This window comes from Lissotriton vulgaris, chromosome 10 (assembly GCF_964263255.1).
Source record: "Lissotriton vulgaris chromosome 10, aLisVul1.2, whole genome shotgun sequence".
Lineage (NCBI taxonomy): Eukaryota > Metazoa > Chordata > Amphibia > Caudata > Salamandridae > Lissotriton > Lissotriton vulgaris.
The window spans coordinates 320,351,187-320,367,668 of NC_141698.1; the positions used below are offsets into that span (position 1 = coordinate 320,351,187).

General features: G+C 47.0%; 1 protein-coding gene across 1 annotated transcript in view; it reads left to right on the forward strand.

Moving 5' to 3' along the window:
• Positions 1 to 3,060: 3,060 nt before the first annotated feature.
• Positions 3,061 to 16,482, forward strand: part of HHATL (hedgehog acyltransferase like) — a 141,670-nt gene continuing 128,248 nt past the window's right edge. Inside the window, exon 1 of the mRNA XM_086941090.1 lies at positions 3,061 to 3,197. The gene's annotated coding sequence lies outside the window, so the exon portion shown is untranslated. The remainder of the gene's footprint in view (positions 3,198 to 16,482) is intronic.

Sequence of the window (16,482 nt, forward strand, 5' to 3'; positions counted from 1 at the left end):
CTCGGGCACATGTTTCATCTCGTTTCTGCTGCCACCCACCTACACGGCCGGAGCAGATTACCATCGGACAAGGATAGTTAGGGGTGTCGTGAGTCAAGACGACACAGCGGGTCAGGAGTTTGGAGACTTCGCGAAGGGTTTTCTGCCATTTTGGGGGCCCATGGTGAACAGCAGGAACATTAGACAACTGACAAGAATAGTTGAATCCGCCGTGACTGAAACGGCCGGTGCCCTTAGCAACTTAACAGCTGAGCTTCAGTTGGATTGACTTATGACCCCTCAGAACCGGGTTGCCCTAGATGTCATACTTGCAGACCGTGGTGGTGTATGTAGAGTGATCCAATCTAGTTGCTGCATTTTCATCCCCGATAATGCTCCGACAGTGTACCAGGCCATCTCCAAATTACACAAAATATCTGATTCCCTTCACACAGAAAAAGGGGATTGGTCTCTGCTAGGGTGGTTCTGGGAACTGATCTCTGCCTGGGGATGGAAAACTCTGATCTTCATTGGGATGATCTTAGCCGTTCTGTTTATGTTCTGCCTGTTTGTGCAGTGCGCTCCTGCAATATGTGGCCTCTGCGCCACTTCATGTGTAAGGAAGCCTGTGTCAAGGGACGAATTGAGCAACAGAATGATGCTACAGCAGCATCTCCGTGAATTCATCAATACAGACTTGGACTCAGATTAGTGTGAGTTATTGCCTAATATGAGGGCAAAAGGAGGGTCTGTGGTACTGCAAATTTGGACCCCGCTGTTTTACAGATATCGAGGTCCAACACTCGTGTCATAAAACATCATCATACCATGACGAATTTGGTATCTACGAACCGGTAATGATCAGGATATTATCCCTATGTATTTGCGTCACGATTGAGTGATGCTAACACCCCTAAATCGTAGTTTCCGTCCCGAACCCTCGAACTCCATTTTGTAAACGGCATCCATCTTAGGACTTGCCCTCATATAAGTCAATTTATTAAAGCCGATCTGAAGGACACGTCCTCTGTAGCTGACTTCCCCATGACCTGGCCGAAGCTGCCTCCACTGCCTCCAGCCAAGCCTGCTCGGGCAGCTCCTCGCCCAGTGGCCGAGCAAGATATCATCAAGGCACAACATGTCATAAACCATTCACTACATACAGACTATGTTTTTCATACACACACACACCCGTCCATGATTCTTGTTTATGACCCGTTTTATGATGGGAGGGTGCTCGACCTTATTGGCATTTCATCGATGTCTGATGGGAGTTCTGGATTTGGCGGGGTAATCCATCACCAACTGGACATCTGAAATATGTGCTGACCAGCATGACTTCGCTCTTTGTATTGTTACAAAAATATGTGTATAGCCATATCATAAACTAAAGAATTCTTGCCTACAGCTATTATTTATGTATATAAGGAGAAGGCTGGTTCTGTAAAAACGAACAGTCTCCTGAGAACTTACGGCCCGTGTTGTCGTACTTCTAGGACGCATGTTACTTGGTTGCAGCCAATAAAACTCGATCATTGACTTCACCTAGAAGACTCTGTGTTTCTGTATGTCCAGAACAGGGAGAACTCAGAGGTATTTGGGTCTCTCAAGTCCCAGCTGCATTGTTGGGGCTGGAGAGAGGAGGCACAGGCTCCCAGTCTGCCTGGGAGCGCAAGTTGACAGCTCTCCAGCCAATCCTGACGCTGCTTTAATGCAGCATCTGGATTGGCCGTAGTCTGGGAGCCTGTGCCCAGAAGAAGAGTGTGGCACGGCAGGGCGGCGCGTTCAGATAAGTTATTTTTTATGTCCATGAATTCCCCCCCACCTCCGTCCTCCAATTCGCTCCACCACTTTGACAGGGGACGGGCCGCTGCTGCTCCCAAGGCACCACATAACACTGATCCAGCATACATAAACAATTGCATCTGCTCTCACAAAGCTTCCAGACACGTACGCTCATGTGGACTCCAACTTGCAAACATCCCACGCATACGAAAAACCTGATCCGGCGGTCGAGCCTCATCCTACATCGCTCCTGAAGGGTGGAACGACCCGCCGCTACACATAAGAGTCCGCTCACTTCTTGAATTTTACAAAAAGCTGAAGACCTGGCTTTTAGAGTAGTCACACTTCCCTAGACTTGTCCAGACTCACACCTGCTCTGCACCAGGATACCCTCCCGGGTGATAGTGCGCTCTGCAAATCTGCATAACATAACATGCTGTGCTATTGTATGGTATAAGCTATGTTAGACTACTGTGCTATAAACTGAGACCGCATATGTTAAACAATTATGAATTTTCATATCTTAAATGCTATGTTTCTATTTAGTATTTGTTTTGCTATGCTGTCGTACTGTAGGTAGTATGCTAAAGTACTGCACGACATGCTCCGCTTTTGTATGCTTGACGTGACACTGTGCTATGCTATTGTGTATGTTCAAGTATGTTAAATTGTGGTCTGTTCTAAACTTTGATTGTGGATGTTAAATGTTAAAATATCATGGGGCACATACTTTGCTTTCCTATCAATTATATTATGCTATGTTATGTTATAGTATGGTATGTCTTATGCTATGCCAAATAACATATGTTATACTATTGAATGTTATACGATTATACCAGTGGCTAACAAAAGCCCCCGCAGAGGTGGAGGGGGGACTTCCAGCACTGGCGGGTCTCTGGCCTGAGAGCTCCAGACTGAGCGGGGGGGGGGGGGGGGGACCCCCTCAAGTTTCGTTACGCCACTGGATTATACTGTTGCCTTGTGTGTATGTTGCGCAGGATGGTAACACACCAAAGCAGCACTGAAACGTCTCGAGGGTGCGGCGAGCAAACTGATATGGAACCTGCACTACCCCTTCTGGGGACTCAGCTCACCCCTGGCTCCGCAGCCCGCGTCTCTGAGACCTCTGTCAACTTTCCCGGACCCCGTCCTGCCCAAGAGCCTTCTTGACAGGCAGCCGCCGACCCAGCCCCCTCCGCAGTGCTGCACCGAAATAAATACACCTCCAGCCTCCTGCACCGGCTCTCTCTCTCTCCTAAACTTACTCCGGGGAGCGGCCCCACCAGATGGACCCGTGCTCTTAACACCAACTTCACCTGCTGGATTTTTCTACCGTAGCCACCGCAGAGAGGATTTAAAAGGGGGGCATCTTTTATTCCCCTCCCGCGGTCGCAGTGCTGAGGACAGCGGTGCTGGAGGCGACTGATTTCAAGGTCAGTGACTAGAATTAAAAGCTTGCACTGCACAACGATCAAACGCCGCATTGCTCCGGGGCTGCTCGCACTGCAAAGGCAGCCGGGTCGGTGCTGCGGCGCTGCTCTCGGCGCCACTTTCAAGGCTGAAAGCCTCGCTGTGTGCGCTTGTCACTTTTCTCCGGGAGGACTGCAAAGGAATGCAGAGAAATGCTGGGAGGTAGGAGTCTTGGGACGAAAAGAGCCATATATGGAACCATTTGTTGCTGAAAAACTGCGACGAACTCTCATTGTTCAACGTGAGTGCCTAGAAGGGGTGCTGCTGCAGTGTGGGCGCGTTCTATTGCACAGTGACTGGTGCAGGACAGCACTGCACTACAATGCTTTCTTGAGAAAGTCACAAGTGTGCTGTGAAACCAGCCTTGAATAGGGTGTTTCATAAATACAAGGAGCATTGTTTCTTTCTATGCACTGATCTTGTCTATGCAGCTTCTGTGGTGGCCGCAGCTACATATAGAATACAAAACTGATTGACGCATAAACATACAAACTGATGGTCCATTTCAGTGCCTGTGCAATGGACCAGGGCTATGAGGGTCGGCCAGTGACATGTCCCGTGTATCTCTGGAGGTGCACACAGTACGAGTTGTTTTACACCCCAGTCACATTTTACAGCAGCCGGTGTGCATAGGTTTTTGCATAAATAAGTCCCCGCGCGCGTCCACGTATTCTGCGGGCACCGTGCGTACAGTAGGGTAACAGATAAACGCCGAGGCGTCTACGCTCTGCGCTATCACATTGCACTGCAGCTGCAGCCGGGGCCATTACTGGGCTAAAATTGGAAAGAGATGCAGCGGGGGGCAGCTGACGAAGCTTTTCTCTGGGAGCAGCAGCGCAGGCCAGGCATTCCCCTGGAAGCACCACGCCCCGCCCCCACCCGGGCCTAATCAATAACTGCGTTGACCTGCTGGGAGACTGCTGTGATAGGGGCGCTCGCCACCCCACATACACGTGCCCTTGACCATATATACACCGACCCCACTGGCCGAATGGGTCCCTAGAAATAAGGGGCTTCTGTATTGCTCATAACATTTCATCAAATACGGAAGGATGAAATGTGGAGTCAGCCTCGCTAGGATTTAAACTGTATCTCCATGTTTGATTGCTTTAATGTGTACGTTTCGTTCTTGTAATGTTGAGCATGTATGTTGCCTCCACAATAAACTGCATTGTCGACTGGTATTTAAATGTAGCTATAAGTCGACTCAAAGGCACTCATTTTGTCGACACCAGAATAATGAATGCTGAGGCTGTCTCAAAGCATTGCGAACCTGATGTATACACTTGACTAGTCTAATGCATATCTTTCATTTATATACCATTCACTGTTTAAATGTCACATATTGAACACGGAAATGCCTCTGAGACCATCAATAACTAATGTTATTAACACCCAGTACATTGACACTTATTTTGTCAACTTAGAAGTATGGGAAGTCAGATTTGTGGGTATTCGAACTCAGCCATACATTCGATTTATAGAATATATATGTTTCAATGTTAAAAACCAATACGTTTTTTCTTAAAGGACTAGTTGAACATGCTTTTCTGTATAACTGTTGCAGCAATATTTTTGACATATTCCTACTGAAAAAAAAATCTGTCATTGAAGAACAACACTGCTGTCTGCAATCACCTTATCCAGGCCAATATTCTGTTTAATTTCATCTAAACACAGGTGCGGCCTTGTCAATTTAGAGGAAATACTAGAAAATAGAGGACGATGCCTCAACTCAAAAGGACATTTTTCTGTCACTAAACCTTCAACAAAATAATGGCAGAAAATATATACAGTCTTTTTTAAGTTATTAAGAGTTTCTATTGTTAAACCTGATGTTTCGAGGAATAATGCTTTCTTGTTCTGTGAAAAAAAGTTTCCAAAATATAAGAAAGAGCGACTGAATTTCCTTCACAATAATTCCATGAGATACATATTTGGATTTGTTTGACTGGGTGAATTGGAGCCAATAAACAGACATGACTGCCACACAATGACGCACTTGCTAACATAAAATAGCAGTTGAAACTCAGACAGATAGGTGAGATATGTAAGAAGAGGGCACATTCCATTGCTTGTTGAATACTTTAATGAGCAGGATTTAAAAATGGCCGCCCCTGCTGTGGTATTGTTCTGTGCAAGTGGTGTGGTGGGGCATAGGCCGTTCGAGGCATAGGTCAAAACAATGAGAGATACCCTTCATACCAAGGGGACAGGGTTCCACAAACCCAAAAACAAGAACTTTCCCCAGGGTAAAAAACGAAGGGCCTTATTTATGAGAAGTGTTGCATCGCTGCGTGAAAACAGCGATGAAACACTTTTCAGTGCTCCCTACTTGCGACACCATTGATGTGCCGTATTTACTGTACAGCCCTCCATGTCGCAAGGATTACAGATCCGTCAGTATCCCTGACGTATCTGTACGTGCAAATGTGGCGCCTGTCAGAAAACAGACGCAACTCCAGCAATTTGTCCTTTCAGATGGTGCAAGACCCAGGTGAAAGAGCCTGTGTCAGTCTTCCGCCTGCTGTGAGGCAGGCGGATTTGACAGTGGCGTCCTAGATGTGTTGCAGTGAAATTTCATAGATTTCATTGCAACACTTCTACGAGCCTTTGTTCGAGGGGGAATGCCTACCCTGCAGACATTAAACCTGGTGCAAGTATAATGTGGCGCAGGGCTTTACAAAGTGACACATCTTCCTAGATGCTTCACTTTGTAAATATGGCACAACATGGCACATTTATTACGTTGCTGCAGCATCACAAAAAATTAAGCAACAGTGGCTCAAAGGGCTCATAGATCAGCCTCTAAATTTACAAGCAATCACTTACTCATCAATCATAACAATATATCTAATCCTACAAAATCAAATATCACGAAAGTTTGAGAAAATATATTCGGCTTTAATAATCTTCTTTAAAAATGCATGCATTTAAAATTTTATATACATAGAAACCCAAATACAAAAACAACCTTCACACAATAAATGAGAGAATTTCCAAGACAATCCTGTTCGTCCTTTGCAATAGGCCACTCCTACTTCTTACGTCACTGGACCTCTATGAGTACATTCAATGACATATAGGTGTCATCCCTACACTGTAGCTCGTGCTTTCAAATTCAATCAAAATTGAGTGGGAGTGCGCCTGTTGCAAAAGTCAGCTCTTCTCTTAGAAATTCTCCCTTTCTTTTGAATATGTTATGTTTCTATGATTGTGTTTTTTTATGTCTTTAACATTTTAACCTGTTTACCACGGCGGCAATTCCGCCGCGGTACGGGTGTTCTATTGTGCGGGCGGGGCCGTGCGGCCAACGGAAGTGCGCAGCACTACCGAGGTTGTGCTCGCGGCGGCCGTTGGCCGACGGGCGCACTTAAGGGGTTAAAGAAGATTATTAAAGTTGTTTATAGTTTTTTTCAAACTTCCGTGGCATTTGATTGTGTTAGATTACATACATTGTTGTGATTGATAGGCGAGTGATTGCTCGTAAATTTTGTTTTTTTATCCGGGAGAAGGTTTTTGGTGTTCCTTTGGGAACATAAACACATTGGTTTGTGCAGGCCTGGCATTGTGCCCCTGCACATTATGAGTGCGTGTGTGCATCTAGCACATGGATCACAGCCCCCGCCAGCATAGGTGCCAACTGGCCACATGTCCTGTTGGTCACCTACAGCTGATCCTGACTTTATAACCCAAAATACTTTGCACTCTGGGAATGGTAGGCCCATAATTATCAAGGGGAAATGTGAAACTATACGACCCAGGCCATCCCACAAAGCTACAACTTGTTGAGGGTGAGGGTGATGGCATGCAGCCAGTTGGCAACTCTTCAGAGACGCTTCTCCACAGCGCCCTGGGTAAAAGGCATGGCATACAGGCTTTGACGGCACCGCTACAGTACAGTCGAAGATGAGGAGTTCGAGTGAGGGGGGTAGTGTAAGACTTTTAGGACTCTTTTGGGCTTAAGAAAAACTCATCTACTGCAAGCCAAAAATGTCATCTGAAACCCCCACCAAAGTGAATTAACCAGTGTGGCATCTGGCCTCAGACAGCTGGCCAGAATAGCATGCATAGAATTGCATTGCTAACTTAGCTTTCAGAATGTGCCAGCACTGGGAGATGGTAGGTGGAAAGCATTTTATGTTTGATACTTGGTATGCAAGTGCCAATACGCGGGGCATTCTTGCCCAGAGAGGCACCAACCGGAAATTTGCAGCCTTAAGGTGAAGCAGACTTTAGGGCACCTCCTTTCAAAATAGAAAACAATGTTAAAAAAAATTAGACTGAAGCAACGGAAAAGGAAGCAAGATGCACTGTAGAGGTGGGCTGCGGTACCCACACCGGCTTAGGTTCAGGATCACACTCATGTTTATTAATATACAGCGACTGCTGGTTTTTGTATTTTTATTTTTGGCCTTCCTTATTTTTGGATCTCTGCTAAGAGTGGTTTTCCCTGAAGGAGTCTCACTCACTGTAAGCTTTTGATAAGATGGCTTTGAGCTATCAAGTCCATCACCCACATTTTAAAATAAGGTCCACAGTTGCGCTTCTTTATTAAGGGGCTCTGTCCTGGTTACACACAAACATACTTATGCAGGATGAGTGAGGAGGACTGTTGCCTGACTGCACCTTATATCTGTGCGCAGGTAGCTCAGTCACAGATGAGGCCCAAAATAAATTGGTTATGGTCTGCATAGGCCTTAATGTTCAATTGGGAATCCAAAACAAATGTCAGCTTTCTGACTGAAGTGTAAGCCTGTAGTGTTGACAACATTTCTAATTTTGGTAGAAGATGTTCAAAATATGACTTTGGACTGTAGAAAAGTCACTGATGTGTCTACAACGCATATTCAGTGGCTGTTTATCCCATTTGCAACCATTTTTAGGTCTCGCCTAGGCAGCCCTTGCGCTGTATCCTCGAGACATGCTGTATTCAGGATATGTTGTAAATGAATAGGGGGCTGGGCCTATAACTACACCCAAACTAGGCCTCAACACATTTTTTAACAAAAAGTGTGTTTGGGTGTGAAAATTGCATCAACAATAAATGAATGAAAAAAACCACTTTCTCAACTAAGGTGGCTTTGGTGATTTATTACACCATCACTATAAAGTTACATTTTCTTGAGTAGTTTAGAAGGGTACCCTTTCTCCTGGAGTTTCTTGGTAAGCATCCCGGTGTGAAGTTCATAATTCTCCTTGGTTGTACAGTTACGAAGCACACGCAAAAACTGGCAATAAGGCAGATTATCCCTTAGACTTTTGGGGTGAAACCTTTTGTAGTGTAATGCTGTGTTTTGGTCGGTTGGTTTAGTGTACAATGTAGTGCTCAGGCCCATATCTGTCGGTCATACCTCCACGTCCAAAAATTTGAGACTTGTTTGACTGTGCGCTAGGCTGAATTGAATGTCAGGATTCCTATCACTCAGCCAGCAGTGGAACTTAAGGAGGTCCTATTCCCTCCCAGTCCAAATGCACAAAATGTCATCAATGTATCTGTGCCATTGTGCGATGTGATTTCCAAATGGGTTATTATTATAGATGTGTCTTTCTTCGTACCTGGACATGTAAAGAATAGTATTGGCAGGCGTTAGATGTTGACCACAAAAAAATGTTTTGCCGCCATGTTGCTTATCTCAAATGAAAGACTGGGCCTTTCTTGTATTGTCATCCCATTCTGGTTCTTGCATAGTTGTCTAATGTTTCACAGTTAGTAATGTGTTGTTAAATTATCACATCTGTTTGTGTGACATAACTCAATATGTTGATTATCCGTTTTCAAAAAGGTAACTGAATAGTGATGGTGTAATAAATCACCAAAACCACCTTAGTTGAGAAAGTGTTTTTTTCATTCATTTATTGTTGATGCAATTAGCACACCCAAACACTCTTTTTGTAAAAAAAAAAAAAAAATATTCAGGATATGGGCATAAAGTTCTGCCTACTTTCCAACCATCTTTTTAATTGGCTCCTGTCCCAGTCCTTTGTTAATGATGGCTTTTCATTGGTCAATAGGCTTAGTAGTCGCTCCTTAGTACCGCCTCATCTCTAACCTCCCATGAGGACATCCTCTGTTACATGTGTTGTTACACCCTACGTTTTAATTACAGCCTCAAGGCACTATTTTCTTAAAAGGCTTCAGCCAGGACCCACACTTGGTACTAAGCTAGGCTGGCATTGGTTACTTCAGTCACTGGAACATCTCACATTTATATGAGACCATCTATAAATTTCCCTTCATCAGCTCCACACAGAGTACAACCTAATCCGAAATTAATGTAACAATTATTTTGTCACATTTCAAAGCTACTAATTGAATATATAGGCATATCTATTTGAATGTACTCGTAGTACTGTCTTGCATCTAGTGCATTATGGGTAGGGTGGATTTACCATATCTTCTGCAGGGTGCAGTACAATATGTGACCAAAGGAGGTCCCCTTTTAGCCACATATGGTACTGCACCCGGCAACATGGCTAGGTAAAAAACAACTTATAATGCCAATAACTCCAACTTTGTAGACATGCAGTGCTGGTGCCTTGCAGTTTAGGGACGTCTAGGAGCAGCTTGCGGTACTGCACCTAGACATGCAGTGCTGGTGCCTAGCTCACTAGAGACCTCTAGAAGCAGCTTGCGGTATTGCGCAGAGATATGCAGTGCTGGTGCCTTGCTCACTAGAGACCTCTAGAAGCAGCTTGCGGTATTGCGCAGAGATATGCAGTGCTGGTGCCTTGCTTACTAGCGACCTCTAGTAGCAGCTTCTGGTACTGCACTTAGACATGCAGTGCTGGTGCCTTGTTCACTAGGTACTTCTAGGAGCAGCTTGCGTTACTGCTCTGAGACATAAAATGCTGGTTCCTGGCTCACTATGCAATCATTTGCAATGCACTAAGTCTTGCATTACTGAAAGTATGAGCTATTGGCATTTCATTTTTATTTGCAATGCCAAAACCTCAAACCCTCGGTAATGCCAGACCTATTGCATTGCAAAGGCTTGTTTATATTTGGACTTTTGACATTTATTTCTGAGCCAGTCTTAATGTGATTCATGCTTTGTATCATGCTAGGGTATGTTAATTACTTTGCCAGCTGAGTCTTGTTTAAAGACCCCCCCATGAACAATAGGCCCATTAATCTTCTACTTGAGTGGTAGAGGGTATGGTGGAAATCTGTGTAAGGTGAGTGTATGCCTCTCTCTGACAAGCCTGGGGATATTGTTCTCACATAGAGGATGAGAAGGCAGGCAGAACTCTGGTACCACTCACACCAGGAGTTGGGTTTCAAACCTTGGAGGGAAAGGCCAGTTTTTGTTGGGAGGAGAAATAATCTTAGGAGAGGTCTTTCTAAGCAGTAGTTGAAATTTCCATCTTAAAAATTCTTTCCATGTTGTGCAAGGGGGTTGGGCAGCCTGTGGGCTGCTGCTAGTAAATATCACTTAGAGGTAGGGGGTGATGTGTCATCTGTGGATTTGGTGAAGGCGCCCGCTTTTTATAACTCTTCAACCTGTACAATGGAAGAGACTTTGAAGAGAGTGGAAGCTGAGAAGAGGAAATGAAACAGACTCACAGCATGGATGGACCCCTCGCTGGAGTAAAAATTCACTCTTGACATTATTTAACCCATTGGAGCCCGGGGCCAGCGGGACCAAGAGCATTTGAGGCTGTAGCTCTTGTGAGTTTGATCTTCTCCATCAAAGCAAGGGAGTAAAATCAAGACTATTATTTTGCCAGGGAAAACCCCAGACCCAAGGTCCATGGCCCATTGCTTCTGTGGTCCCCATGCGCAAGAAAACAAACTGCACCTCATCACGCTCCCTGAACCTCTACCAGTCTGATTGCATGGACTTTGGAGCTCCTGCAGAGCTGTTCCTGAATCAGGCCCTATAGTATCTTCTGGCACTAATTTAAATATTAGTTGTGGCTCTCCAGAAGAAGAAAAGGCACCACAAAATATTCTGTCCAGTTTTGGGAGTCATGAGGATGAACAAATATCCCCCTGAAGATGCCTTACAATTTACTGACACCCTAAGCCTCCAGTGGCTCAGAATGGTAGTACTTTTCATTATTTGAAAGTATTTCCAGTGCAGTGGATTTACGCGTAGAGACTCAGAAATGTGTATACCTTTTTGTTTGTGTCCTCGGTGGTTACAAGGTATTCTTGTTAAATATAAAAGTAAGAACTGTAGTAAATGTTCCCTGTTTTGTATTCTTTCTTATTACAGGAATGTTAAAATCCATGTAGTGCAATGTAAGGTGGATTTGTAGAGCGCTGCTTATCACCGATGAGGGGTATCCAGGCACTGAGTAGGTGAGAGAAGGCATTCGGTAAGGCTGGACCGAAGTACAGGCAGTCTTAATGGTCCTGTAAGAAGACAAATTTAGAAAATCCATATCTTCAGCTGCTTGTGGAAATCAAGAGGTGAAGAGGATGCCCTGATGTGTTGGGGAGGTCGTTCCAGGATTTGGCGGCTTGGCCGGAGAATGACTGCTCTTCAGTTCTGCTTCTGTGAATGGAGGTTGTCTGTGTGAGGAAGAGTGATGCTAATCAAAGCTGATTTACAAAAGGGGGTGGTGATGAACAGAGTGTCTGAATTGAGCAGACCACTCTTACCCAGTCCAAAGATCAGGGATTGATCCATCACCGTTATTTATCTCACTGCCCCATCCCAGCTCAGAACCTGGCTATATGCAAATCAGTCTGTCCCTGGCCCAGTGCATCATGGGAACAGGGCAGACTAAACTACCAAGCCAATTCTTTACCAGAAAGGAGTCAAGCTACCGGGGACCGGTTTCTGGCATTTCAGCCTCTTCGGCTAATCAAAGCTGTCTTGTGGGCTGGTGGAAGTGAAACCAGTGATTAAGGTTAGGGGGTTCCTATTTTTTGTAGTGACTTGAATGCATGTGTGAGAAGTTTGAACATGCAGTGCTTTTGGATGGGTTGCCAGTGAAGCACTCTGAGGAGCGGTGTGGTGTAGGATCGGCTCAGGGGTTGGGGACTATTTTGGATGCTTTGAAGTTTGTGAAGAAGTTGGGTTGGCATGAAGTCCAGTGCCTTAGTCCAATCGGTTTGTGATTAAGGCTTGCATGATGGTACGTCTGGTGTTAAGTGAGAGCCACTTGAAGATTTTACAAAACATGCAGAGGATGTGGAAGCATGTGGAGGGGTCTGCATTGACCTGGAACTTCATGGTGAGGTTCATGTCCTGGATGAAGATTAGATTTCTGTTGTGGTGGTTGGTGTGGGTCCGAGTTTGGCAGGCAACAAGGTGGAGTCCCAAGGTGCGCTATTATTTCTGAAGCTCAGCACTTCAGTTGTGTTAGTATTGAGCTCACTCCGTATCTCATCCATTTGCCACGCTGGTCATGCATTGTTTGAAGTTAGTCCTGGTGGTGACAGTGTTGTTTGAGGGGCAAAAAGTTAGCTGGGTGTTGTCAGCATAGGAGATGATGTTGATTCCATGGGATCTGATGAGGCTATAGGATAATAAAGTCCATAGGGATGGGGTGCTAACACTATAAGTTAAAACCAATGCATATTTTTGGCATCATGCTGGAATGTTACAGATTGGTGAAATGATTACTACTACTGAATGGCTCACATCTTACTGTTAATTGTATGCTGATCCCTTCTTTGAAAATCAGTATGCCTGATTTGTTAGTACTGCATATTGCAAGGTTGCTTTGTCATCAATAGGCCCATTGTGGGAGGAGGGGTTAGATCCTGCTGCCTTTAGGCCGTGATTATCCGACTTTGACCGTTCCTTAGTGTCCACCTCTTGTGGTTTGTGAGATGGCTGCCTCATTGGTATTTGAACCTGACAGTCTGTACAGATTTGTAATTATGTGTCTAGTATTTAGTTTTTGTGGTACAATGTAAGTTTCCTTTCTAAAAGAGAAATTAGTGAGTGGACATTGATTTATTAAGTGCTGTGTGTTTCTTTGCAACACATCCCTGAGTAATCATTGGACTGCTCTTCCTCACTACCTTGAAAGTAATGTTTTAAAATGAGTACCAGATTTTCAATTTGGGGGGTCTGCAGTTTGGGGCCCAAAATACCAGAAGCAAAAGACTGGTTAATACAATTGGGTCCCAGTTGCTTCTGATTGCCATGGAAGCCACTGTCCTTTATTTCTCACAAGAACCAAGTGAAGGGCAGCTGATGTGAAAAAAGAGGTAATTGGAGGAAGAGACGGACATAGAAAAAGGTGAGGGATGCTCGATGTGGGGAATCTTATGAGGAATCCCACACCACCGACCTCTCTCAAAAAAAGAAAAAAATAATTTGGTGGCAAATACAGCAGGTAGGTAACCGTCATTGTGTGTGCAACAGCGCCCCTGACCTTGTTTACAGGTTAGGCCACTCCCCACACCACACAGCGCCACCTGTGTGCTCGTGCCTCTACCCACTGCTACTGTGAGTTCGCCGCTGCACCCCTCACATCTTGTCCCTCTCCTAAATCTGCTGTTCTTCTGGTAACTGTAACTGTTGTCTGCTACTGTATTTGCTCTTCTGTGCCACTGTTTCCCCTAAATTCTGTTCTTTGTACTTGTTGCCCCTGCCCTTGCCTACCATTCCTTGCGCGCTTGTTTTCCCGCCACTTCCTCCCCTGCAGCCCCGCCCCCTGATCGTTCATTCACCACCCCGCTCCCGTCTCCCAGCTGCCTCTCCCTCCCAACTCCCCTTATATGGCGGCTGCTACATGGTGAGGAGAGCGACCCCTGACCCTGTTTACAGGTTAGGCTGCTCCCACGCCGCACAGCACCACCTGTGTGCTCGTGCCCCTACCCACTGCTGTTGTGAGTTCGCCGCTGCCCCTGTTCCGAGATTCACTGTATCCCCATGTGTGGCTGCACCCCCTACGTCACGGGGCGGAGAAGGGCAGAGAGCGCCCGCGGGGTCCTTGTGCCAACATTGTTCACAGCCTCGAGCCGTCAGCAGCCCGAGGCAGTGTACGAGGCTGGAACAGTTCTAAATTCATGGTAATTAATGTCATGTTAATTACCATCTATGATGGAGATTTGATTACAGCAGGAAAGGGAGAGGGGTCAGGGAAGAGGCACGCTGATGTTGTAATGCAGGCAGCTTAGCATCGCAACATGCACTGTGATCATTCGTATAATAATTTGTTTAACACACTTTCCGGGTACACGGTTTACATTTTTAATAAATATGTAGCAGCTTTAATGCGGGGCAATACCGGCCTGCAGGTGGGGGGTCCTGCTTGTACGGAGACGGTCTGTGTACAGAGGTCGGCACAAGGACCCCGCGGGCGCTTTCTGCCAGAGACGCGAGCCATGTTCGAATAGAGCATGCGCAATGATGATGACACGGAATGATGGTGGGCTTGGTACCACGTCATCGGCCGTAATGTGTGCATGCGTACGCATGCGCAAAACAGGGGGGGCACTGCCACACGGGGGGCAGTGGATTATGGAACACCCCCACTCACATCTTGTGCCTCTGCAGAATCTGCTGTTCTTCTGGTAACTGTAACTGTTGTCTGCCACTGTATTTGCTCTTCTGTGCCACTGTTTTCACTAAATTCTGTTCTTTGTACTTGTTGCCCCTGCCTTGCCTTCCGTTCTTCGCCTGCTCCTTTTCCCGCTGCTGCCCCCCCCGGCGGCCCCGCCCCCCTGCTCGTCCATTCACCACCCCACTCTCGCCTCCAAGCTGCCCCTACCTCCCACCTCCCCTTATGTACATGTAAATGTCAAGGTATTTGTAGAGCGCACTGTCACCAAGCGGTTTCCTGGCGCTATTACTCATAACGCTGTGGAACCCTTCCTGGCTTTCCCTGTGAAGTGTCCAGTCCTGGGCACCCACAGGGTGAAGCCAGGCATCCTAGCGCTGCTGGGGCCGGTGTGGAGGTTAAGCAAGCTATTGCCCAGAGTTGCAGCGTGGGGCCCATGATTAGAATAGGCATTGAGGCGAGAATTGTCAGGTCCGAGGAAATTGAGCCCAAGACCCGCGAGGCGGGAATTGAAACCTGGTCCCGGGCCAGAACTCTGCATCAGGGTCTGCCGCTCTAACCATTGAGCCACACTCCTCCACAAACCGCAGCCTTATATTGTGGCTGGCGCGCCTAAGGCAAGCCCGTCTGCACCCGTCGTGTCTGGACCGCGCCCAGCACCATAACCCTTGGCCCCCGCGAACACCACGATACCCGTCTCCGCTATGAAGCCACCACCCTTCACGCACTCAACACCGGACAGTTGCACACCTGCTTCCTGGCCGCCCGAAGCGCACCAACGGATCCTTCTGCCGGAGCTGCAGCTTCATCAGTCTCCGAGCTGCCAACCCGCCCACCAGGACAGGACGCAACCACCTCAGATACATACTACTGAACACCCGCTTAGTACGGAAACACGCCGTCGAGCTCTGGGACCTACTCGACAAATCCTCCCCAGACGTCGCCTTCCTGACAGAGACCTGGATGAATGACTCCTCGGCACCGGACATCGCCATAGCTGTCCCGGACGGCTACAAGATCATCTGCAGAGACCGCACCAACGGAGCGGGAGGGGGAATCACCATCATCCACAAGTCCACCCTCAACTCTTGACCAACTCCGACGGTACCCTCAGCACTGCCGAACAGCTGCACTTCCAGATCCACACTGATCCCAACACCACCCTCAGAGAAACTCTGATCTGCAGACCCCCAGACCCCGGCTTTAGTTCAGCGACACCATCGCCAACTTCGTCAGCACACACACCCTCGCCTCCATGGACTACATCTTCCTTGGGGACCTAAACTTCCACCTCGAGAACAACAACGACACCAACTCCACCACCCTGATCGACAACCTCGCCAACCTCACACTCCGACAGCTTGTCACATCGCCCACCCACTTCGCTGGCCACACGCTTGATCCCATCTTCTCCGCCAGCTCCCATGTCTCCTTCAGCCACACCACCGAACTCCACTGGACCGACCATCGCTGCATCCACTTCACCTTCCGGAATCCCACCACGCACCACAGCACCCATTAGATCCCGTCCGCTGCTAGAGCAAAATTACCGAAGACCAGCCAAACACTGCCCTTGCCCGAAGCCCACCCGCCGACCCTACTGACCCCAACGCCGCCACCAGCAACCTCAGGTGTTGGATCAACGACGGCGCCAACACCCTCGCCCGTCCAAGAAATCCTCCAACAAACACACCAACAAGAATGCCAGCTGGTTCTCTGCGGACCCCCAGACCTCCAAACGAACCTGCCAAAGATTAGAGAAGAAATGGCACTGCA